This window comes from Dermochelys coriacea, chromosome 1 (assembly GCF_009764565.3).
Source record: "Dermochelys coriacea isolate rDerCor1 chromosome 1, rDerCor1.pri.v4, whole genome shotgun sequence".
Lineage (NCBI taxonomy): Eukaryota > Metazoa > Chordata > Testudines > Dermochelyidae > Dermochelys > Dermochelys coriacea.
Window position 1 is genome coordinate 354,371,869 of NC_050068.2, and position 25,854 is coordinate 354,397,722.

General features: G+C 45.7%; 1 protein-coding gene across 4 annotated transcripts in view; it reads right to left on the reverse strand.

Annotated features, from left to right (window-relative positions):
• GOLGB1 (golgin B1) overlaps nt 1–16,120 on the reverse strand; it is a 109,060-nt gene extending 92,940 nt beyond the window's left edge. For 3 of the 4 annotated variants that reach the window (XM_038401184.2, XM_043500487.1, XM_038401174.2), the window contains exon 1: nt 15,974–16,120. The gene's annotated coding sequence lies outside the window, so the exon portion shown is untranslated. The remainder of the gene's footprint in view (nt 1–15,973) is intronic. The other variant, XM_043500478.1, reaches the window with a different exon arrangement.
• Between the last annotated feature and the right edge of the window lie 9,734 nt (nt 16,121–25,854).

Below are 25,854 nucleotides of genomic sequence, written 5' to 3' on the forward strand. Positions count from 1 at the left end.
CTGTGGATGACAGGTTTGGGGTGCAGGGGAGGTGCTCAGGGCTGGGGCAGAGGGTTGGGATGCAGGGGTGAGGACTGCGGGGTTGGGCCAGGGATGAGGGGTTCAGTGTGCAGGAGGGGGCTCAGGGCTGGGGCAGAGGGTTGGGATGCGGGAGGGAGATGAAGACTCTGGCTGGGGGTGCAGGCTCTGGGGTGGGGCCAGGGATGAGGAGTTTGGGGTGCAGGCAGGCTGCACGGGAGCTCCAGGAGAAGGGGCCCTCTCTCCCCCCTGCCAGCAGGCAGCACAGGAGCTCTGGAGCTGGGGGAGAGGCCCACAGCAGCCCTGCAAGCCCCATCTTACTCCCCTCCCCAGTTCCCGCCCACCTCCTCTCCAGATTACTAACAGGCATTATGGGGTCACAACCCCCTTGCCCTTCCCATACTACTAAACTGGAGGGGAGTCCCAGGAAGTTGTGGCTGCAGTATGGATAAGGTTGAGACTGCTTCATTAGGCATCCATGGAGGCATCTATTGTAACAGGAGAAACATTATGGTAGGGCATATATTTGGGTGCTATAAACACAAAGACCTGGGATTGAACTCAGGTCTAGGCAAGTTTAAAGTCTGAGTTCACTTTTAAAATATATTTAAAAATTCTTCCTGAAATCTCAGTACGTCTGTGACACCTACAAGTGAGTCAGTAATATTCACAATGGTCACTTACTCTTGATCTTTTTCAGTAATAAAAAAAATGTACCTAGATGTCCCAACAAAGATCAAGACCCTGTGGCACTAAGTGCAATGCAAACATATAGCAAAGATAATAATTAACCCCAAATAGCTTTCAATCTAAAAAGGCAAAGTAAACAAATGGTGGAACAAAGGAAGTGTCTGTTATTCCCATGTAACATATGAAAAACTGAGACACAGGGACTAAGTGCCTTGCCCAAGGTCACATAGAGAGTTTGCAGCAGAGCCAGGAACTGAACTTAGATTTCCAGAACTTCAGTCTAGTGCCTTAACCAGTATGAATGAATGAATATTTAACTAAAACCTTAATTTAGGCATATATTGGTAATGTCTACACTTAAAATGCTGCACTGCACCACTGTAGCACTTCAGTGTAGACACTCATTATAGCGATGGGAAGGGTTCTCCACCTCCCCAAGAGGCAGTAGTTACGACGACAGAAGAATTCTTCTATTTAACGCTGTCTACCCTGGGGGTTATGTCAGCATAGCTGTCTCTTATGGGTGTGGATTTCACACCCCTAAGAGCAGCGCTTTATTGATGTATGTTTTCAGCAGACCAGCCACAGTATAGTGATGTTGGTGTAATACCCGTCGTCCTCCTCCCACTGGTAGACTCCTTTACTTGTTTTATCCCAGTTTATATTTAGACTATCAGTTGTTTGGGGCAGGGGCAAGGGCAGTCTCTCCCTAGGTTTACTATAAAGTGCTCAGCATACTTCTGAGTACTTTATTATAATGAACAACATTCATTTGAGAGATTCTTGTGGATGATGAGATATTTCTTGTTGTTTAAACTGATCATCTTCCAGGATGGCAGATTTTAGAGTTCTCTGCTGCACTCTGTGGCAGAGTGCACATATAAGAGAAGCATTCCTTTGAGATCATTGGCCAAATTCTCCACTGGTATAATCAAGTCAATGTCAACATTTATGTCAACCATTAATTTAGATCCATACCTTCAAAGTAGATAACCGTGCCATAGAAACAGATGGCCACTGCAAAAAGGAAACATTCCTATCACCTAAAGTCTTTTGTTAACGTAGGGGTGAAGGAAAGGAGCAACTCACATGGTTTCTGATTATTGTCGCATTATTACTGTATCAAAAGGTCTGATAACGCAGTTCTGGAAATACCTACTGAATAACCATATTTTCAAAAGAAATAAAAGGGACACTTATGACATTTTTAGGGGGTTGAAATATACAAAAGAAAGTACATTTTAAAAAAAATTCGTATGGTGTCACTACTGCCAGCTTCTTAGTCAACGATAAAGGCATATGTCTTGAACTGGAGGATTTTAACATGGGGTAAAATTTTCAGATGTGCTTAAGTAACTTAAGACCTAAATCCAATGGGACCAAACATTTTTCTTCACTCCAAACATTCTTCAAACTGAACACTCCTTTCACTGGACTATTTTTTCCCCTGACAAACACTCAGCAAGTTCTACTCAGTGCAGCAATTCATTTTATTAATGAACCCTAACAATGGTATTGGTTCATTACTAGATGAAAATGGTAGTGTGACACGGCATCCCATATTCCTCATAGAAATATTATGATATGATTAGAGCATAACTATGATGTATTTTATACAGGATGGGTCATGTGAGATATCATTGAAAAGGTTATGATTTACTGAATATTATTATCCTATTTGTATGCATGTATCATTTTTGTATCTGAAGTTAGGAATACTGACTGTATCTGTATTTCATGTAGTTACTCCAGGACAACGCCCACTAGGCAAAAGACTGTCAGTCTAGATAGCTGGCTGGGAAGGGCCCATTCAAGTCAATGGACCATTAGGGAGAACAATAAGTCTTAGAAGAAGAAAAGGAGTAGGTGTAGCACCTTAAAAACTAAAATTTGAGCATAAGCTTTCATGAGCTACATCCGCTGAAGTGAACTGTAGCTCACGAAAGCTTATGCTCAAATAAATTTGTTAGTTTCTAAGTGCCACAAGTACTCCTTTTCTTTTTGTGGATACAGACTAACACGGCTGCTACTCTGAAACCTGTCTTAGAAGAAGCTGATCTCCCACCGGGGAGCCTTCCTGAGGATGCTACAAACAGCCTCCAAGTCATGGCTGCTATGAGACTACATGTGAACAGATCACCTGGTACGGGACTCCAGTACTTGGAATACCAGCGTTTTTCCACTGAAAGGTGTGGGAACCAAGCTTGGAGACAAAGGGTTCCCGCCAGATGCGAACGCTATTTAAGGCAGGCAGTGACATCATCATGGTTCTTCACTGTCTCCCTGTCCAAAGGAGACTCTTGAAAAGGCCTGAGGAACAAGGACTGGACTGGAGGAGAAGTGCTGGACCCAGGATAAAAGGCAATTTTAGCCTGTGAAAGAAACACCTGAGGTTTTTAAGCTGCAAGCTGAACTTGCTTGTATCTTAAGAGCCTGCAGCCTGCTTGAATCAACAATTAGGGTGAGAATTTGCTACTTATATCCAATCTCTTTAGTATATTAAGCTTAGATTGCATTTTTGTTTATTTGCTAGGTAATCTGCTACTATATGTTTGCTATTCCTTATCACTTAAAATCTAATCGTTTGTAGTTAATAAATTTGTTTTTGCTTCATCACAAACCAGTGTGTGGGAGTCATAACTTGGGACAAAAAGCTGTTGTATATGCTCTCTCCACATTGAGAGAGGGGGCAAATTTCATGACCTTACGCTGTACATCTCTGTGCAGTGCAAGACAGTATAATTGTGGGTTTACACCCCAGAAGGGAGTGTGCTCTTGAGCAGCTGGGCAATTCCTTAGCCCCATGCAGAGCTGATCACAGCAGCCTGTAAGTAGAGCAGCTGGATGTGTCCCCTACCTGTGTGAATGCTAGTGAAAGAGCAAGCTTGGAGAACGTGGCAACTTATCACAGCAGCACAGGGTGAGAGGGACCCCAGGCTGGTGTGTCGCGGGGCCTCAGTGGTACCCCAGTTCCAGGTGACACTCGTCACAGGAAACATTGTCAACAGTACTGCAAAAAAGGCAAAAGTGTTCAATATATATTTCTGCTTGGTATTTGGGGAAAAATATGTAATCATATATGATGCAGAAACACTTTCTATTCCAATAACTTGGGAAGATGTTAAACAGCAGCTACTAAAGCTAGACATTTTTAGATCTGCAGGTCCAGATAATTAGCATCCAAGAATTTTTAAAAAGCTGGCCGAGGTGCTATATTTTTTAACAACACTTGGAACACTGGGGAAGTTTTAGAAGACTGGAAGAAAACTAGAGATGCTCCAATAGTTAAAGAGGGTAAACAGGATGACCTGGGTGATTGATTATACATCTATAAGCCAGACATCGATCCCAGACAAAATAATGGAACAGCTAATACAAGACTATTAAAAAAGAATGAAAGGAGGGTTATATAATTAATGCCAATCATCACAGGTTTATGGAAGATAGATGCTGTCAAACTTGAGTTTTTTTCTATGAGATTATAAGTTTGGTTGATAAAAGGTAGAATGTTGATATAACACTTAGACTTCAGTAAGACTGACATGGTACTGCATGATATTTCTATGAAGAAACTAAAACCATACAAAATTAACATGGCTTGTATTATATGCATTACAGACTGGCTGACATGTCTCCACATGTAATTGTAAATAGGGAATCAATATGAGAGTGTTTCTAGTGTGGTCCCGCAAGGATTGATTCTTGGCCCTACACCAGAGCTGTAACCAGGGCGGGGCAAGTAGGACAGTCGCCCAAGACGCAAAGGCTTGGAGGTGGGAAAATGATGAAAAAACGGCAGGGGTGCAAATATGCTTGCTCGCCGTGGGCACTAAAATGCTTAGTTACGGCTCTGCCCTACACTATTTAACATTTTGATCAGTGACCTGGAAGAAAACAAAGTCATCACTGATAAAATTTGCAGAGGACACAAAGATTGATGGAGTGGTAAATAATGAAGAGGACAGGTTGCTGATACAGACCAGTGCAGATCACTTGGTAAACAATATAAGTTTTAATAACAGCCAAAAGTAAATATTCATTTAGGAAAAAAGAATGTAGGCCATATTTACAGGATGAGGGACTCTACCCTGGGAATCAGTAACTCTGAAAAAGATTTGGGGGTCCTGGTGAATAATCAGTGAACATGAGTTCCCAGTGCAACACTGTGGCCAAAACATGAATTTTATCAGATAGCTGCATTACCTGCTATTAAGTCTCTTTGACAGAAGACTGATATTCTTATTTCATGACTGTGATAACTTGGAAACCACAAACCAAGAGAAATCTCATGGCTAGTGAATCTTGCCCACATGCTCAGGGTTCAACTGATCACCATATTTGGGGTCCGGAAGGAATTTTCCTCCAGGGCAGATTGGAAGAGGCCCCGGGTTTTTTTTGCCTTCCTCTGTAGCATGGGGCACGGGTCACTTGCTGGAGGATTCTCTTTAAACCATGATTTGAGGACTTCAATAGCTCAGACATAGGTTAGAGGTTTATTGCAGGAGTGGGTGGGTAAGATTCTATGGCCTGTATTATGCAGGAGGTCAGACTAGATGATCATAATGGTCCTTCTGACCTTAATATCTATGAGCCTACGAGAACTTTTTTTACAGAACAGAATTAAGCTGCTTTGAGAATGTCTGTGGTTCTGGAAGGATTTAGCAAGCCGAGAACTGAGATACTGAAGAGCAATATGGAGGGTGGGAGGAAGCATTTAGGTACCATATTTGAAAGGAAAGGAAATACTTGAGATGATGGAACGCCTTTGGTATTCCAGTAGAATAGAATCATAGAAGATGATTAGATGACCTCCTGAGGTCTCTTCCAACTCTAAACACCTGCTCAAAGCAGGACCAACCCCAACTAAATCATCCCAGCCAGGGCTTTGTCAAGCAGGGCCTTGAAAACCTCTAAGGGTGGAGAGTCCACCACCTCCCTAGGTAATCCATTCCAGTCCTTCACCACCCTCCTAGTGCAATAGTTTTTCCTAATACCCAACCTAGACCTCCCTCTCGGCAACTTGAGACCACTGCTTCTTGTTCTGTCCTCTGCCACCACTGAGAACAGCCAAGCTCCATCCTCTTTGGAACCCCTCTTCAGGTAGTGGAAGGCTGCTATCAAATCCCCACACATACACTCTTCTCTTCTGCAGACTAAATAAGCCCAGTTCCCTTAGCCTCTCCTCATAAGTCAGGTGCCCCAGACCCCAAATCATTTTCATTGCCCTCCACTAGACTCTCTCCAATTTGTCCACATCCTTTCTGCAGCGGGGGGCCCCAAAACTGGACACAATACTCCAGATGTGGCCTCACCAGTGCCGAATAGAGGGAAATAATCACTTCCCTCGATCTGCTGGCAATGCTCCTGCTAATGCAGCCCAATATGTTGTTAGCCTTCTTGGCAACAAGGGCACATATCCAGCTTCTAACCCACTGTAATCCCCAGGTCCTTTTCTGCAGAACTGCTGCTTAGCCAGTTGGTCCCCAGCCTGTAGCAGTGCATGGGATTCTTCTGTCCTAAGTTAAGGACTCTGCACTTGTCCTTGTTGAACCTCATCAGATTTCTTTTGGTCCAAACCTCCAATTTGTCTAGATCACTCTGAACCCTATCCCTACCCTCCAGCATATCTTCCGCTCCCCCCAGTTTAGTATCATCCACCAACTTACTGAGGGTGCAATCCATCCCATCATCCAGATCATTAATGACGATGTTGAACAAAACCAGCCCCAGGACCAATCCCTGGGGCACTCTACTTGATACCAGCTGCCAACTAGACATCGAGCCGTTGATCACTTACCCATTGAGCCAGACGATCTAGCCAGCTTTCTATCCACCTTATAGTCCATTAATCCAATCATACTTTTTAAAGTTGCTGGCAAGAATACCGTGGGAGACTATATCAAAAGCTTTGCTAAAGTCAAGCTATAGCATGTCCACTGCTCTCCCCATGTCCACAGAGCTAGTTATCATAGAAGGCAATCAGGTTGGTCAGGCATGACTTGACCTTGGTGAATCCATGTTGACTGTTCCTGATCACCATCTTCTCCTCCAAGTGCTTCAAAAATAGAGTGCAGTGTTTTAATTTAACCTGTTAAATAGAAGAAGGGAACGGAGAGAACAGGAACTCTCACAAACACTTTCAAAGTGGAAGTTACTGAGAACTTAAGGAGGTGGGTAAGTTTTATTTGAGTTACTTTTTCTGTGAATCTAACAATCATTGCTTAATAAATGGATAGCTGGAAGAAATTTAGGTACAATGTCCTCACATGCACTGGATTTGGTGCATATTTTTAATGGAGGGCAAGGTGATAGTTTATCTTAAATGCATAATAATTAGGCCTTTGCTTGAAATTACTGGTATTACAGAAGCACCTAAAGGCCTCAATATGCAAGATGCTGCACAGATGTGAAGTAAAAGGATTGGCACAAAAACTAAGTTTATTATCTAGGTTTAAGGCAAGACACAATAGGTGGATGATACAAACAGACTGAAGGAAGGAAGAAGGAAGATAAGGCAACAGTGAAACAATCAAGTTACACAGATTTTCTTAGATTCATAGTTTCCAAGGCCAAAAGGGACCATTGTGATCATCTTGTCGGACTTCCTGCATAACACAGGCCAGAGAACTTCCCCAAAATAATTGCTAGAGCATGTGTTTTAGACAAACGTCCAATTTTTAAATTGTCAGTGATGGATAATCCACTCCAACTCTTGGTAAATTGTTCCAATGGTTAATTACTCTCATCATTAAAAATTTACACCTTATTTCCAGTCTGAATGTGTCTAGCTTCAACTTCCAGCTATAGGATCATGTTATACCCTTCTCTGCTAAATTGAAGACCCCATTATTAAATATTTCCCCCCCCCCCAAGTAGACAGACTATAAGCAAGTTACCCCTTAATCTTCTCTTTGTTAAAATAAAGAGATTGAGCTCTTTGAATCTATCACTATAATGCATGTTTTCTAATCCTTTAAACATTTTTGTTGCTCTTCTCTGACCCCTCTCCAATATACCAACATCTTTCTTGAATTGTGGGCACCAGAACTGCACACAGGATTCAGCAGCAGTTATGCCAGTGCCAAATACAGAGGTAAAATAACCGCTCTATACTCCTACTAAAGAGTCTCCTGTTTATGCATCCGAGGATTGCATTAGCCCTTTGGACACAACATTGCAGTGGGAGGTCATGTTCAGTTGATTATCCACCATGACACCACAAGGTTTTTCAGCCACTGCTTTCCAGGAGAGAGTCCCCCATCCTGCAAGTATGGCCTACATTCTGTTCTTATATCAGGTATCAGAGGGGTAGCCGTGTTAGTCTGGATCTGTAAAAGCGGCAAAGAGTCCTGTGGCACCTTAGAGACTAACAGACGTATTGGAGCATAAGCTTATACATTTGTTACTCTATAAATGTAAGTGTAAATCTATAAGGTGCCACAGGACTCTCTGCCATTCTGTTCTTAGACGTATTTACATTTAGCTGTATTAAAATGCATATTGTTTGCTTGCTCCCAGTTTTCCAAGCAAGCTAGATCCCATTGAATCAGTCATCTTCATTATTTACCACTCCCCTAATTTGTGTCATCTGCAAATTTTTAATCAGCGATGATTTTGTATTTTCTTCCAACTCACTCATAAAAATGTTTAAAAGCACAAGGCCAAGAACAGATCCACATGGGACCCCACTCAGAACAAACCTGCTTGATAATAATTCTCCATCTACAATTACATTTTGAGACCTATCAGAGTCAGTTTTTAATCTATTTAATGTATGCCATGTTAATTTTATCATTTTTTTTTCTAATCAAAATATTGTGCAGTATCAAGTCAAGGTTGAACAGTACTTGCAGCTCACCATCTACCTAGCCAATGTGATCTCATGATTGCCCTGTCAATAACATGCTCTTTTTGGGCAAGATTATGAGAAGTGATGGGAAGGCAACTCTTACATCATCTGGAGCCCTCATATTTCCTTGACCTGCCACAGTACAAAGTCCATCTTAGGTTCAATATTGAAACTGCACTTGTCCCACTGGTTGAAATTTTCCTCTTATGATGGGCAAAGATTAGGTGTCTCCAATAAGCCTGCAAGGCCCATAAGTAGTCTTTGATAAGTTGAACCAGGAGGCACTATTAACTTGACTATAAACCCTGACAGGTGTGAGCAAGATGATACTTGAGTGGTTCCATTCCTTCCTTTCACAATGCATTGGGTGGTGTGTAACTGCTCGTTGCCACAGAGAATCTTCTCACATAGGGTTCTGCAGGGTTTTAATCTATCATCTGTCCTGTTCAACACTTGTGAGGTTGCTGGGAAGACACAATTAGGTGGGTTGGGAAATGGTGCCATCAGTGTGTAGATCATACTCAGCCCTAGGTCTTTCATCAAATTTGGGCAGTACAGCACTTTTGTTTTTCCAGTACTTCTCCTATCTTGAGCTACAGCAAGCTCACTCATCTAGACCCTAATATAGATAAGAAACAGGAAATGCTAGTTGTTTGGTGCAAGCCCCTAGATAACTTAGTGGGGATGCCAGCCCCAATGACTGTGGCCATCATCTGTCTAAGATTCTTTATCTGAGGGATATTTCTGGTTCCCCCTAATACTTCTCCAGTCTCTAGTGGCAGCATTAGTCAGAAACTTCCTTTTTTATACAAAAATTCCAATCAGTTACCTCAACTACAGACCTGGCCTCATTTATCCTTGCATTTGGATCCCTGGAATGGATGCCACATGGAGCTACCCTTAAAAATCACTCCAGACACTCGTATGACAAGAGTCCTCTGAAGTTTGCACTAGTTTCATACTTACTTGTGAATATAGTTCACGGAAGTGATACAGAAGACTTGCCTAATGCCTCAGAGCCAAGGACATGTTTTTTCTTGACTTTAGCAAAGCTTTTGACACGGTCTCCCACAGCATTCTTGTCAGCAAGTTAAGGAAGTATGGGCTGGATGAATGCACTATAAGGTGGGTAGAAAGCTGGCTAGATTGTCGGGCTCAACGGGTAGTGATCAATGGCTCCATGTCTAGTTGGCAGCCGGTGTCAAGTGGAGTGCCCCAGGGGTCGGTCCTGGGGCCCGTTTTGTTCAATATCTTCATAAATGATCTGGAGGATGGTGTGGATTGCACTCTCAGCAAATTTGCAGATGATACTAAACTGGGAGGAGTGGTAGATACGCTGGAGGGGAGGGATAGGATACAGAAGGACCTAGACAAATTGGAGGATTGGGCCAAAAGAAATCTAATGAGGTTCAATAAGGATAAGTGCAGGGTCCTGCACTTAGGATGGAAGAATCCAATGCACCGCTACAGACTAGGGACCGAATGGCTCGGCAGCAGTTCTGCGGAAAAGGACCTAGGGGTGACAGTGGACGAGAAGCTGGATATGAGTCAGCAGTGTGCCCTTGTTGCCAAGAAGGCCAATGGCATTTTGGGTTGTATAAGTAGGGGCATAGCGAGCAGATCGAGGGACGTGATCGTTCCCCTCTATTCGACACTGGTGAGGCCTCATCTGGAGTACTGTGTCCAGTTTTGGGCCCCACACTACAGGAAGGATGTGGATAAATTGGAAAGAGTACAACGAAGGGCAACAAAAATGATTAGGGGTCTAGAGCACATGACTTATGAGGAGAGGCTGAGGGAGCTGGGATTGTTTAGTCTGCAGAAGAGAAGAATGAGGGGGGATTGATAGCTGCTTTCACTACCTGAAAGGGGGTTTCAAAGAGGATGGCTCTAGACTGTTCTCAATGGTAGCAGATGACAGAACGAGGAGTAATGGTCTCAAGTTGCAATGGGGGAGGTTTAGATTGGATATTAGGAAAAACTTTTTCACTAAGAGGGTGGTGAAACACTGGAATGCGTTACCTAGGGAGGTGGTAGAATCTCCTTCCTTAGAGGTTTTTAAGGTCAGGCTTGACAAAGCCCTGGCTGGGATGATTTAACTGGGACTTGGTCCTGCTTTGAGCAGGGGGTTGGACTAGATGACCTTCTGGGGTCCCTTCCAACCCTGATATTCTATGATTCTATGACATGTTGGTTGGCAAGATAAATTACCTCCTCCTTACATAATCTCCATACACAAAAGCACTTTACAACACACAGTGCACAGCGAAGAGAGGAGAATATATTCATTGTTATCCTGGTAGGGCAACAATGTATTTGGTATCCAATTCTATTACTGTGATTAACATCAGTTAGGGCCCTATCAATTTCACAGCCATGAAAAACATGCCACAGACCGTGAAATCAGCTCTTCCCTGTGAAATCTCATCTCCCCTGCTGCTGGGAGCCAGGGGCTCCTAGCTGCTAGTCCAGACATGCTGGGGAGGGACAGGAGTTGTCCTTTCCCTGCATGGCTGCTCTTGGTGGGGAGATCAGACCCACCTCCAAAGGCAGCACAGAAATGAGGGTGGTACACCCTCACTTCTGCACTGCACAGCCTGGGAGCTGGGCTCCAGTCCCTCCTCGCTCCCCCCGGACGAGTCCTGGCTCAGGGCTTCCACCACCACCCCACCCCCAAGCCAGGGCAGCCCTAGCTTGGGGCTTCCGACCCCCAGTTGGGGCTTGGGGCAGTCCAGACTCAAGGCTGCCCAGGCTTGAGGCTTCAGCGCTGCTGCTGCAGACAGGGTTCAGGGTGCCCAGCTCAAGGCTTCTTCCCCCCAGGGCTCCTGCCTGGACTCAGGTGACCAGTCTGGGCTTCTGCCTTGGAGTTCTTCTGGGGCCGTGGCACCCATTTTTCCAGAACTCAGCTCTGAAGGCAGCACAGAAGTGAGGATGGCAATCTTGCCCCCCCCCCCCCAACAACTTTGCAACCTCCCCACGATCCCATTTTGGGTCAGGACCCCCACAGTTACAACACCTCTAGCTGTGAAATTGACCAGAATGAACCCGTGAATTTGGTAGGGCCCCAATTCAATCTATACAAATACATAGAATGCCAATCTATACATCAGAGTATAATTTGGGCCCTAGTTATCCAAGAGATGCCTCTTCTTCATATACCCCTATGACAACTGAGTTGAGATGGCTTTGCTTATGAAGCCTTGCTTTGAAAATCTGGTGCTGGTGACGGGGTGTTTCAGTAGAGATCCTCTACTCTGAATTTTATGTCCCTTTATGGTCCAGCACAGCCCAATTCTGTTGCCTAACAGACCATGGTCTTAGTGTAACAATAGATTGACACATATAATACAAACTTGGATGAGCTATCTGCCTATCTCTGAAATAGCCGACATATCCCACCATTAAGTGACAGCAATATTTCTCTTTTCCCAAGGACAAGCAGCAAACATCATTTTACTCCCTTTTTGAACAAATATATGAAGTATGAGTATGAGGGAATCATCACTGTGACCAGGTCTAAGTCTGATAGCATCAGAATCTATTGTCTGCCAGTCACACATGGAAGTGGGCGTCTAAGCGCTGTGCGGAATCCAGTAGGATTTCAGGCTAAGAACTGATTTCACAATATGATTTTCACAATATGTCTCTGGATTAAGTTTAGAAGTGTGTGCAACAAGAGTGATGTCATGGTGGGAGTCTGCTATAGACCACCGGACCAGGGAGATGAGGTGGATGAGGCTTTCTTCCGGCAACTCACGGAAGCTACTAGATCGCATGCCCTGATTCTCATGGGTGACTTTAATTTTCCTGATATCTGCTGGGAGAGCAATACAGCGGTGCATAGACAATCCAGGAAGTTTTTGGAAAGCGTAGGGGACAATTTCCTGGTGCAAGTGCTAGGGGAGCCAACTAGGGGGAGCGCTTTTCTTGACCTGCTGCTCACAAACCGGGTAGAATTAGTGGGGGAAGCAAAAGTGGATGGGAATCTGGGAGGCAGTGACCATGAGTTGGTTGAGTTCAGGATCCTGACGCAGGGAAGAAAGGTAAGCAGCAGGATACGGACCCTGGACTTCAGGAAAGCAGACTTTGACTCCCTCAGGGAACAGATGGCCAGGATCCCCTGGGGGACTAACATGAAAGGGAAGGGAGTCCAGGAGAGCTGGCTGTATTTCAAGGAATCCCTGTTGAGGTTACAGGGACAAACCATCCCGATGAGTCGAAAGAATAGTAAATATGGCAGGCGACCAGCTTGGCTTAATGGTGAAATCCTAGCGGATCTTAAACATAAAAAAGAAGCTTACAAGAAGTGGAAGGTTGGACATATGACCAGGGAAGAGTATAAAAATATTGCTCGGGCATGTAGGAAAGATATCAGGAGGGCCAAATCGCACCTGGAGCTGCAGCTAGCAAGAGATGTCAAGAGTAACAAGAAGGGTTTCTTCAGGTATGTTGGCAACAAGAAGAAAGCCAAGGAAAGTGTGGGCCCCTTACTGAATGAGGGAGGCAAGCTAGTGACAGAGGATGTGGAAAAAGCTAAATGTACTCAATGCTTTTTTTGCCTCTGTTTTCACTAACAAGGTCAGCTCCCAGACTGCTGTGCTGGGCAACACAAAATGGGGAAGAGATGGCCAGCCCTCTGTAGAGATAGAGGTGGTTAGGGACTATTTAGAAAAGCTGGACGTGCACAAGTCCATGGGGCCGGACGAATTGCATCCGAGAGTGCTGAAGGAATTGGCGGCTGTGATTGCAGAGCCCTTGGCCATTATCTTTGAAAACTCGTGGCGAACGGGGGAAGTCCCGGATGACTGGAAAAAGGCTAATGTAGTGCCCATCTTTAAAAAAGGGAAGAAGGAGGATCCTGGGAACTACAGGCCGGTCAGCCTCACCTCAGTCCCTGGAAAAATCATGGAGCAGGTCCTCAAAGAATCAATCCTGAAGCACTTAGAGGAGAGGAAAGTGATCAGGAACAGTCAGCATGGATTCACCAAGGGAAGGTCATGCCTGACTAATCTAATCGCCTTTTATGATGAGATTACTTGTTCTGTGGATGAAGGGAAAGCAGTGGATGTATTGTTTCTTGACTTTAGCAAAGCTTTTGACACGGTCTCCCACAGCATTCTTGTCAGCAAGTTAAGGAAGTATGGGCTGGATGAATGCACTATAAGGTGGGTAGAAAGCTGGCTAGATTGTCGGGCTCAACGGGTAGTGATCAATGGCTCCATGTCTAGTTGGCAGCCGGTGTCAAGTGGAGTGCCCCAGGGGTCGGTCCTGGGGCCCGTTTTGTTCAATATCTTCATAAATGATCTGGAGGATGGTGTGGATTGCACTCTCAGCAAATTTGCGGATGATACTAAACTGGGAGGAGTGGTAGATACGCTGGAGGGGAGGGATAGGATACAGAAGGACCTAGACAAATTGGAGGATTGGGCCAAAAGAAATCTAATGAGGTTCAATAAGGATAAGTGCAGGGTCCTGCACTTAGGATGGAAGAATCCAATGCACCGCTACAGACTAGGGACCGAATGGCTCGGCAGCAGTTCTGCGGAAAAGGACCTAGGGGTGACAGTGGACGAGAAGCTGGATATGAGTCAGCAGTGTGCCCTTGTTGCCAAGAAGGCCAATGGCATTTTGGGATGTATAAGTAGGGGCATAGCGAGCAGATCGAGGGACGTGATCGTTCCCCTCTATTCGACACTGGTGAGGCCTCATCTGGAGTACTGTGTCCAGTTTGGGCCCCACACTACAGGAAGGATGTGGATAAATTGGAAAGAGTACAACGAAGGGCAACGAAAATGATTAGGGGTCTAGAGCACATGACTTATGAGGAGAGGCTGAGGGAGCTGGGATTGTTTAGTCTGCAGAAGAGAAGAATGAGGGGGGATTTGATAGCTGCTTTCAACTACCTGAAAGGGGGTTCAAAGAGGATGGCTCTAGACTGTTCTCAATGGTAGCAGATGACAGAACGAGGAGTAATGGTCTCAAGTTGCAATGGGGGAGGTTTAGATTGGATATTAGGAAAAACTTTTTCACTAAGAGGGTGGTGAAACACTGGAATGCGTTACCTAGGGAGGTGGTAGAATCTCCTTCCTTAGAGGTTTTTAAGGTCAGGCTTGACAAAGCCCTGGCTGGGATGATTTAACTGGGACTTGGTCCTGCTTTGAGCAGGGGGTTGGACTAGATGACCTTCTGGGGTCCCTTCCAACCCTGATATTCTATGATTCTATGATTCTATGAGAGCAGATGCCTTTGAGGATTAGATTGTTGAGAAGAGTTTTTCATATTACTTCCTTCTTCCTATCAGCATAGCCTCACATCTTTTGTCTGGGTTCAACATTTCAGGCTTTATCAGTTCAGAGGAAGGCAGCATGCACTTTTTTGGGGGGGAAGGGGAGGAAGAGGGTTAACAATGTTATTGTAAATGATAGGTGCAAAGCTGATCCCTGTGTCTCGGGTTGGTGTGAGTGCAGCAAATGGTGAAGGCTCAGAAGAGACCCCCAAAAAATTCTCCCTCTGGAACTAAATTGTCTGAATTGCTTCTAATTAGAGCACTTGCAGCTTCAACTGAATAACACAGTAGGAGATTTATTTAGATTAAATTCGACTATATTGGAATTTTAGTAATTTCAAAATGCAATTTGGCTGCTAGAAAAGTCTCTCTCTAAACTCTGAGGTCAAAGGTTCTCAGACTTTATCATAGCAGGTACCACTGTTTAATAGATTACTTGTGACTCAACACTTCCCTTCCCAGTCACGATTTTATAACATCTACAATTGTTTACATAGTGACAGTAAGAAAATGTGTGATTTAAAAGTGGTGTTTAGATTAGCTTTTTTCAATAAAAGCAAAAAGATTGCCTACTTTTGCTCTCTTTCACTTCTCATGACCTATGCCAAACTTTGCTACCCTTTCCTGTGCCGTCCCCCGCCACACACACACGTCGTTCAAACAATCTTCCTTGCTACTCAGTTCCCTTCCCCCTTGCAGACGGTCAGTTCGTGTCGCTGAAAGCCGCTCCCGTTTCTTCGCCTAGGTGGCAGTGAGCCCGCGGCTCCTCCTCTCCAGCTACTTTTTTACACGCCTCCAGGCTCTTCCCTGCCGCGAAGCGAGAAGCAGCAGCGCCCTGGGATCAGGCAGCGCCCCGCGGGCGCTCAGAGAACCGGAAACACGGGGAGAGGGAACAACGGTCATTATTTCAGCAGCGACCCAGAGCTGCTTGGGGAAATGGTTCCTATTGGGAAGTGAGGAAAAGACAGCAGAGGGGACCCCGAGCACAGCACCCCCTCGTCCGGGCGGCGGGGGCCCGGGGCAGGCTCCTCTCATTGGCGGTCCGTGCAGGCCTCGGGGCTCGCCTGAGGTCAGACTCTCTGCTCAGGGTCCGTCCCGCCCGCCGGAGCCCAAACCCCACCCCCACTCACCTGCGCCGGGAGCCCAGTCTCCCCCGCGTTCACCCAACTCCGGTAGCGCCCCCGGTTCCGACCTTAGCTACCAAGCTCCACCCCCAGCCACATCAGCACCGGAACACACCACAGCTACTTCCGGCTTCACCTCCCCTCCCGCCTCCGAATTGGACTAGCTAGTCACCCGCCCAGAGCGACGGACACAGCCGCCTGCCAATCACAATGAGGAGTTTGAGGCGTTGCTAGGGTTACAGTCATACGAGGCATGAAGTCGCCAATCACAAGAGGGATTAAGGGGATCCGCCCAATAACAACACAACAGCCAATCAGCAGACACAGCTGCTTCGGTCTGAAAGTCGGCCTGGCCGTGGCGGGTATTAAGCTTCAGCCGCAGGTAGAGGTAGGTCTGTAAAAAGAAAGGAGGACTTGTGGTACCTTAGAGACTAACAAATTTATTAGAGCATAAGCTTTCGTGAGCTACAGCTCACTTCATCGGATGCATTTGGTGGAAAAAAACAGAGGAGAGATTTATATACACACACACAGAGAACATGAAACAATGGGTTTATCATACACACTGTAAGGAGAGTGATCACTTAAGATAAGCCATCACCAGCAGCGGGGGGGGGGGGAAGGAGGAAAACCTTTCATGGTGACAAGCAAGATAGGCTAATTCCAGCAGTTAACAAGAATATCAGAGGAACAGTGGGGGGTGGGGTGGGAGGGAGAAATACCATGGGGAAATAGTTTTACTTTGTGTAATGACTCATCCATTCCCAGTCTCTATTCAAGTCTAAGTTAATTGTATCCAGTTTGCAAATTAATTCCAATTCAGCAGTCTCTCGTTGGAGTCTGTTTTTGAAGCTTTTTTGTTGAAGTATAGCCACTCTTAGGTCTGTGATCGAGTGACCAGAGAGATTGAAGTGTTCTCCAACTGGTTTTGAATGTTATAATTCTTGACGTCTGATTTGTGTCCATTCATTCTTTTACGTAGAGACTGTCCAGTTTGGCCAATGTACATGGCAGAGGAGCATTGTGGCACATGATGGCATATATCACATTGGTAGATGCGCAGGTGAATGAGCCTCTGATAGTGTGGCTGATGTGATTAGGCCCTATGATGGTATCCCCTGAATAGATATGTGGACAGAGTTGGCAACGGGCTTTGTTGCAAGGATAGGTTCCTGGGTTAGTGGTTCTGTTGTGTGGTGTGTGGCTGCTGGTGAGTATTTGCTTCAGATTGGGGGGGCTGTCTGTAAGCAAGGACTGGTCTGTCTCCCAAGATCTGTGAGAGTGATGGCTCGTCCTTCAGGATAGGTTGTAGATCCTTGATGATGCGTTGGAGAGGTTTTAGTTGGGGGCTGAAGGTGATGGCTAGTGGCGTTCTGTTGTTTTCTTTGTTGGGCCTGTCCTGTAGTAGGTCTGTGTGGCCAAGCCCTGTCACAGGTCTCCCATCGAGCTTGGAGCTGAGTGCCACTTACCACACCTGCCTGCCACACCCGCATCAAATGGCAGTAAAGCTACCAATAAGCCGAAAGGATTCTGGAGCCCGGCCACTGGGAGGGATGGGACCCCATGCGGAGGACATCACCCTTGTGCTGGGATAGGTCCTGGTTGGGCTGTTGGATGTACACCAGAAGCCAAAGCAGAAGTTGCTGCAGGTGAACGGAGCGGTAACCAGATTGCTAGAGGGGCCCGAAGAAAATCCAAACTCCTGGCAAGTACAAACTACCCAACTTGATGTAGTGCAGCTGTTGATGGTTGGAGTCATCAGCAGTGGCTCATGCTGGCAAGCAGGCAGTTCAACAGTCCAGTACTGACGTACTCTGGTTTGAGGTGAAATCCCATAGGGATCTGGAGGCAGCAAAGGCTGAGGCCGTAACAGCAGACGATTCAGTGGGCACAGACTTCCTTGATATCGAGCTACGTATGCATTCAGTTCGGAAAGGACTGCCATTCGTCCATCGGCCTTTTTAACCACACACACTCACAAGATGTAATACTGTTGTCAGTGTCCTCTTTGGTCCCAAAAGACAACAACATAAGGATAAAAGCCAGTCAGTGCATAGAGCCTGGCACATCTTCCAGAGAGTAAAGACAGCACTACAAACTGTTACTATTGGAAGGTTTGGGACTGTGGGGACCTCATGGGTTCTATAGGGCTGGATTAGTGGGGAAAAAGGGAGGGACAGAGTGAATCAGTGAGGAGGCTAGAGGGGCAGCTAGTGAAGGGCAGGCTCAATGGAGGGGGAATCACCGCGGGGTTTCCCTTCATAAATTCTCAGAAATGTAGGGCTGGAAGGGACCTTCAGAAGTCATCAAGTCCAGCCCCCTGAACTGAGGCAGGCCCAAGTAAAACTGTCCAATCTGTTCCTAAAATACTCCAGTTACATGGATTCCACAACCTCCCTAGGAAGCTTGTTCCAGTACTTAACTATCCTTATAGTTAGAAAGATTTTCCTAATAGTGAACTGTCATAAATCTAAAGGGAAGGGTAAATACCTTTAAAATCCCTCCTGGCCAAAGGGAAAAAATCCTTTCACCTGTAAAGGGGTTAAGAAGCTAGGATACCTCGCTGGCACCTGACCACAGTGACCGATGAGGAGACAAGATACTTTCAAAGCTGGAGGGGAGGGAAAAAACAAAGGGATCTGTTTGTCTGTGTGATGCTTTTGCCGTGGACAGAACAGGAATGGAATTTAGAATTTAGTAAGTAATCTAGCGAGATATGCGGTAGATTATGATTTCTTTAAATGGCTGAGAAATTAGACTGCTGAATAGAATGAATATTCTTGTCTTTGTGTCTTTCTTGTAATTTAAGGTTTTGCCTAGAGGGATTCTCTATGTTTGAATCTAATTACCCTGTAAGGTATTTACCATCCTGATTTTACAGAAGTGATTCTTTTACCTTTTCTTATATTAAATTCTTCTTGTAAGAAAATTGAATGCTTTTTTCATTGTTCTTAAGATCCAATGGTTTGGGTCTGTGGTCACCTATGCACATTGGTGAGGATTTTTATCAAGCCTTCCCCAGGAAGGCGGGTGCAAGGTTTTGATGAGGATTTTGGGGGGGAAAGACGTTTCCAAACAACGTTTTCCTAGTAAACCCTGACGTTTGGTGGTGGCAGTGGAAGTCCAAGGGCAAAGGGTAAAATAGGTTGTACCTTGGGGAAGTTTTAACCTAAGCTGGTAAAAGTAAGCTTAGGAGGTTTTCATGTAGGTCCCCACATCTGTACCCTAGAGTTCAGAGTGGGGAAGGAACCTTGACATGATAGCAGAACAGTGGGATCAACTTGAAATCATTTGAGATTTTTTGAACCAGAAGCAACAGATTTGAAAAGGAATTTTTTTTTCCTTTGGCCTGCTGGAAAGCAGGTTAAACTGAAAACAGTTAGAGGGTTTTTTTTTCTCTGCTTTGGGTGCCAGAGCAGAGACAAAAGGGAATTGGCTTTTGTGAGCTGGAGTTTTTCTACCTAAAGGCAGGATAGTTAACCTCCTGCAGGGAAATTCACCAGTTTTCACACACCTGAAGTTTTGTTTTTTTCCCCTATGAGCAACTAGAGGGTTTTTCTGCCTATTTGCCTGGAGCCAAGGTGTTTAGGTTTTTTTTTTTTTTAGGATTTCTCTGTAGGTTGACAATCATTATCAGAGAATATAGGTATCATATTCAGCACAGCAAAATTTTACAATCCAAGTTTCTTTTTTTTTTTGGTTTTCTGTCTAACTCTCGATGTAAAGTTAGTTAAAAACAGAGAGGTTAGATGACAGACTCCACGGTTCAACAAAAGCAGGAATTAAGCCAGATTTGAGGCTGAGGAAAAACAAAAGGAACATGAAAGACAGATAGAACTCCTGCAGAGAGAAAGGGAGGCAGTGAAAAGAAGCAGAACAACACCAAGCAGCTGCCCAAAGGAGAGCAATGGAGGCAAGGGCCAAAGAACTGGAGGAGGAGAAAAGAGAGGAAGCATGCACTGGAGATGGAGAAGGCAAAGGCTCAGCAGAATAAACACAACAAACCCTAGCAATCCTTCTCCAGGTACCACTTCCCATCCCAGAAAGTTCCCCACCTCAAGGCAGGCGATGATACTGAGGGCCTTAGAAAACTTCGAAGGGCCTGCGTTGCGTACAGCATCTTTACAGACCAATACATGGTAGAGCTGATGCCACTGCTCAGTGGACCCTTAGATGAGGTGGCGGCTGAATGCCTAGGAACGCATGAACCAGTATGAACTGTTTAAAACCAAGGTGAGAGTCAGATGGGTCTAACCCCGAGCATTCCCGTCGGCGATTCAGAGCCCTGAGGTGGAAACCAGATGTGTCATTTTACCCGACATGCCTACCACATTGTGAACATTGGGATGCCTAGGAATCAGGAGCAAGTGTTAAATCTCCCAAAAGATTTGCACTTCCTAATTTAAATGGAGCAGATTCTTAGAGGGTGTTCCTGAGGAAATAGAAAGATACATCCTAGATGGAAGCCCAAAACTGTAATCGAGGCGGGGGAGATTGGAGCCAAATGGGTGGAAGTGGCAGAGAGGAAAAAAAACTGGTCGCAGTTGGAGTGGATACCAGAAGGGACAACCTCAGACCACACCCTTCTACCGGGGGTCGCCCAAGGCCTCACCTACCCTCCAAGGAACCTTCAGGCCACCTTATCGTCCCGCCACACCGTTCTCCAGCAACCCACCTCGCCCCAGTGACCTGTCAGCTGGACGATGTTTTAAATGTAATGAGCCGGGCATGTGAAGGCAAAACTGCCCCAAGAACCCCAACAGATTACAGTTCATTGCACCAGAATCACACCAGAGGTCCTCAGGCCCAGATACCTCCCAGATACCCTTGGAGCGGAGGGAAATGTGTGAGTGTGGACGGGAAGAAGGTCACCGCATGGAGGGACAGTGGAGCACAAGTGTCAGCTATCCATGCTTCCTTAGTGACCCCAATTTAATCAACCCAGAGATCCAGTGATGATTCAAACCCTTCAAATCCAACTCTTCAATTTGCCTACAGCCAAGTTGCCTGTCCAGTACAAGGGCTGGTCAGGAATGTAGATTTTTGCAGTCTATGATGATTATCCCATCCCCATGCTGTTGGGGTTAGACTTGGCCAATCGTGAAGTCAGCCAAGAGGGTGGGAATGGTCACCTGCAGCCAGACTAAACCAGCCGTCACACCTAGCGCTGTTCTGGAAACTTCTACCAGGACCCGGTCAGAGGTGATGGACCCGGCCCCCAGGCCAATGTCTGCAACAGCAGTAGTGGATCCAGTCCCAGAGACCCAGACAGAGCCAGTTCCAGAAGCGGAACTGGCGAAACAACCAGCATCAGACCCATTGCCAGCACTGAATCCAGTACTTGCAACCCCAACCCCAGAGGATCCCACCAAACCTGAACTGGCAGCAGCCGATAACCCTATACAAGAGGCTCAGCCGGAGCCTGAACCCCAACATAGTGCACCAGCAGAGAGCGGTTCACAGTCAATGGAAACAACCCAATCCCCTACATTGCTTCCAGAGGGACCAAGCATAGGTCCACAATCCAATGAGGAACTGATTTCTCCAGAATCAAGGGAACAGTTCCAGGCTGAACAGGAAGTAGATGAAAGCCTCCAGAGAACTTGGACGGCGGCATGGAGCAACCCATCACCTCTCAGCTCTTCTAATCGATCCAGGTTTGTTGTAGAAAGAGGACTCTTATACAAGGAAACTCTTTCTGGTGGACACCAGGAAGACTGGCATCCTCAGAGACAGTTGGTAGTTCCAACTAAGAACCGGGTCAAGTTCTTGAGCTTAGCCCACAATCATCGTAGTGGCCACGCTGGGGTGAACAGGACCAACCACCATTTGGGGAGGTCATTCCACTGGGACGGAATGGGCAAGGATGTTTCTACCTATGTCCAGTCTTGTGAAGTATGCCAAAAAGTGGGAAAACCCCAAGACCAGGTCTAAGCCCCTCTCCAGCCACTCCCCATCATTGAAGTTCCATTTCAGTGAGTAGCTGTGGATATTCTGAGTCCTTTTCCGAAAAAGACACCCAGAGGAAAGCAGTACATACTGACTTTCATGGATTTTGCCACCTGATGGCCGGAAGCAGTAGCCTAAGCAACACCAGGCTAAAAAGTGTGTTGCCAGGCACTAGCAGACATTTTTGCCAGGGTAGGTTGGCCCCCCGACATCCTCACAGATACAGGAACTAATTTCCTGGCAGGAACCATGGAAAGCCTTTGGGAAGCTCATGGGGTAAATCACTTGGTTGCCACTCCTTACCACCATCAAACAAATGGCATGGTGGAGAAGTTTAATGGAACTTTGGGGGCCATGATACATAAATTCGTAAATGAGCACTCCAAATGATTGGGACCTAGTGTTGCAAGCAGTTGCTCTTTGCCTACAGAGCTGTACCACATCCCAGTTTAGGGTTTTCACCATTTGAACTTGTATATGGCCATGAGGTTAAGGGGCCATTACAGTTGATAAAGCAGCAATGGGAGGGATTTACACCTTCTCCAGGAACTAACATTCTGGACTTTGTAACCAACCTACAAAACACCCTCCGAACCTCTCTAGCCCTTGCTAAAGAAAACCTACAGGTTGCTCAAAAAGAGCAAAAAGCCTGGTATGATAAACATGCCAGAGAGCGTTCCTTCAAAGTAGGAGACCAGGTTATGGTCTTAAAGGCACTCCAGGCCCATAAAATGGAAGCGTCGTGGGAAGGGCCATTCATGGTCCAGGAGCGCTTGGGAGCTGTTAATTACCTCATAGCATTCCCCACCTCCAACCAAAAGCCTAAGGTATACCATATTAATTCTCTAAAGCCCTTTTATTCCAGAGAATTAAAAGTTTGTCAGTTTACAGCCCAGGGAGGAGATGACGCTGAGTGGCCTGAAGGTGTCTACTACGAAGGGAAAAGTGCTGGTGGCGTGGAAGAGGTGAACCTCTCCATGACCCTCGGGCGTACGCAGCAACACATCACACTCTGTCAGGGTTCCCTCCCCACTCTGAGCTCTAGGGTACAGATGTGGGGACCCGCATGAAAGACCCCCTAAGCTTTTTTTTTTTACCAGCTTAGGTTAAAAACTTTCCCAAGTTATACAAATTCCGCCTTGTCCTTGTTTAGTATGCTGCCACCACCAAGTGATTTAGACAAAGAACAGGGGAAAAGGATCACTTGGAGTCCTATTCCCCCAAGCCCTACACCCCCTTTCCTGGGGAAGGCTTGATAATAATATCCTCACCAATTGGTACAGATGAACACAGACCCACACCCTTGGATCTTAAGAACAATGAAAAAATCAATCAGGTGCATCCGATGAAGTGAGCTGTAGCTCACGAAAGCTTATGCTCTAATAAATTTGTTAGTCTTTAAGGTGCCACAAGTACTCCTTTTCTTTTTGCGAATACAGACTAACACGGCTGCTACTCTGAAACCTGTTCTTAAAAGAAGAATTTTATTTAAAGAAAAAGGTAAAAGAATCACCTCTGTATAATCAGGATGGTAAATACCTTACAGGGTAATGAGATTCAAAACATAGAGAATCCCCCTAGGCAAAACCTTAAGTTACAAAAAGACACAAAAACAGGACTACACATTCCCTCCAGCACAGTGAATTTCACAAGCCAAAAACAAAAGAAAATCTAACGCATTTTCTAGCTAGATTACTTACTAACTCTATAGGAGTTGAAGTGCTTGTTTCCTTGATCGGTCCCCAGGCAGAGGCATCACACAGACAGACAAAGCCTCTCCCCACCCCCCCAGATTTGAAAGTATCTTGTCCCCCCATTGGTCATTTCTTGGTCAGGTGCCAACCAGGTTACCCGAGCTTCTTAACCCTTTACAGGTAAGAAGATTTTATAGTACTGTATCAGAGCTTCTTAACCCCTTCCCTTTATATTTATGACACATTTCCTGTCATCCCACAGTAACAGTCAATACCTCAACCACAAGAGCAAAGATGGAAAGTTACTCAGTCCTTCAGGATGTCCCCCTCCACAGCATCCTGCAGAGTTTCTGCACACTCCCCAGAAACAGGCTCTCCTTCCTCCCAAAGGCACCAGCAGGCTACCAGCAGCAGAGGCAAGCAGCACCAGTAGGCAGTCTGGCAGGAGAGACCCTCAGCTGCTGCATCAACAACAACAGGGGCAGTGTCCCTCACTCCCCTCCAGGGAGCAGACTAGCAGGCCGCCCCAAAGAGCAGTAGAAACCAGGGAGTCCACCAGCCAGCAATGTGGCAAGGTAGGGGTCCGGCACAGATGAGGAGCTGAGGCAGCAAGAGCCCTGGGCCCAGCAGCAGTTCCACACCTGCAAGAGAGTGGTCTGGAAGGCCAGTCTTTACCCCCAGGCTAAGCAGGTCTCTTTTCTCTTGGTAGCTGAACAGGGTACTCTAGATTAATTAGGACTCCTGGGACGAATCAAGGGCCTGCCCAAACCTGTTAAAAGCCTCCCCTCCAGCCAGATAAGCACCTGTGCTAGGAGCTATGAGAGGAGGGTGAACAACTGGAGAGCTGGGTGGTGCAGATGCTGACAAGCATCAGGAAAGAAACCCTGCAGGTACAGAGGGGAAGGGCGAGAAAATCTCTTCCCAACTGGGGTCTGAGGGAAGAGACTCCACCCGAGAAGAGAGACTGAACTGGGAGTGTCTAGTCTGTGGCCACCATGCCCGCAGGGGCTATCAGAGATGGAGAGGTTCCCCCTGCATTTCATAAGTTTGTCTTCCCCTGGCCCCGCTTCAAGGAGGATGGGAGGAACTTTGCTCCAGCAGGGTATGGATAGCAAGCCCAGGAGCATGGGAGAAACTCTGAGGGAAAGGACTACCCCAGCACACTGCTAAACAGAAGCGCAGGATCCACCAAGGAGGAGAAGAAGCTCCGTCACCTTCAAAGAAAGCTGTTAGGTTAGTTTGACATGATTTTTCTTGACAAATCCATGCTGACTGTTACTTATCACCTTATTATCTTCTAGGTGTTTGCAAATTGGTTGCTTTGTTATTTGCTCCACTATCTTTCGAGGTATTGAAGTTAAGATGACTAGTTTGTAAATTCCCAGGTTGTACTTACTTCCCTTTTTATAATTGGCACTATATTTGCCCTTTTCCAGTCCTCTGGAATCTCTCCCTTCTTCCATGACCTTTTTAAAGATAAATCACTAATTGCTCAGATATCTCCTCAGTCAGCTCCTTAAGTATTCTAGGATGTATTTCATCAGGCCCTTGTGACTTGAAAACATCTAACTTGTCTAGGTAATTTTTAACTTGTTAATTTTCTATTTTAGCCTCTGATCCTATCTCATTTTCATTGACGTTCACTATGTTTTACATCCAAATACCACTATCCTTTTTGGTGAAAGCACTTTTGCCATTTCTACGTTTTCTGTTATTGGTCCTCTCCCTCCCCCCCCATTGAGTAATGGGCCTATCTTGTCCTTGGTCTTCCTCTTGCTTCTAATGTATTTGCAGAATGTTTTCTTGTTACCCTTTATGTCTCTAGCTAGTTATTCACATTTTGTGCCTTGGCCTTTCTAATTTTATCCTTACATACTTGTGTTATTTGTTTATAGTCATCCTGTGTAATGTTTCCACTTTTTGTAGGATTCTTTTTTGAGTTTCAGATCATTGAAGATCTCCTGGTTAAGCCAGGGTGGTCTCTTGCCATACTTCCTATCTTTCCTACACAGTGGGGTAGTTTGCTCTTTTGCTCTTAATAATGTCTCTGAAAAATTGCTAACTCTTTTTTCCCCTTAGACTTGCTTCCCATGGGTTCTTACCTACCAACCCCCTGCATTTCATAAGTCTGTCTTCTTGAAATCCATTGTCTTTATTGTGCTGTTTTCCCTCCTTCCATTCCTTAAACTGATGAACTCATCACTTCATGATCACTTTCACCTAAGTTGCCTTTCACTTTCAGAT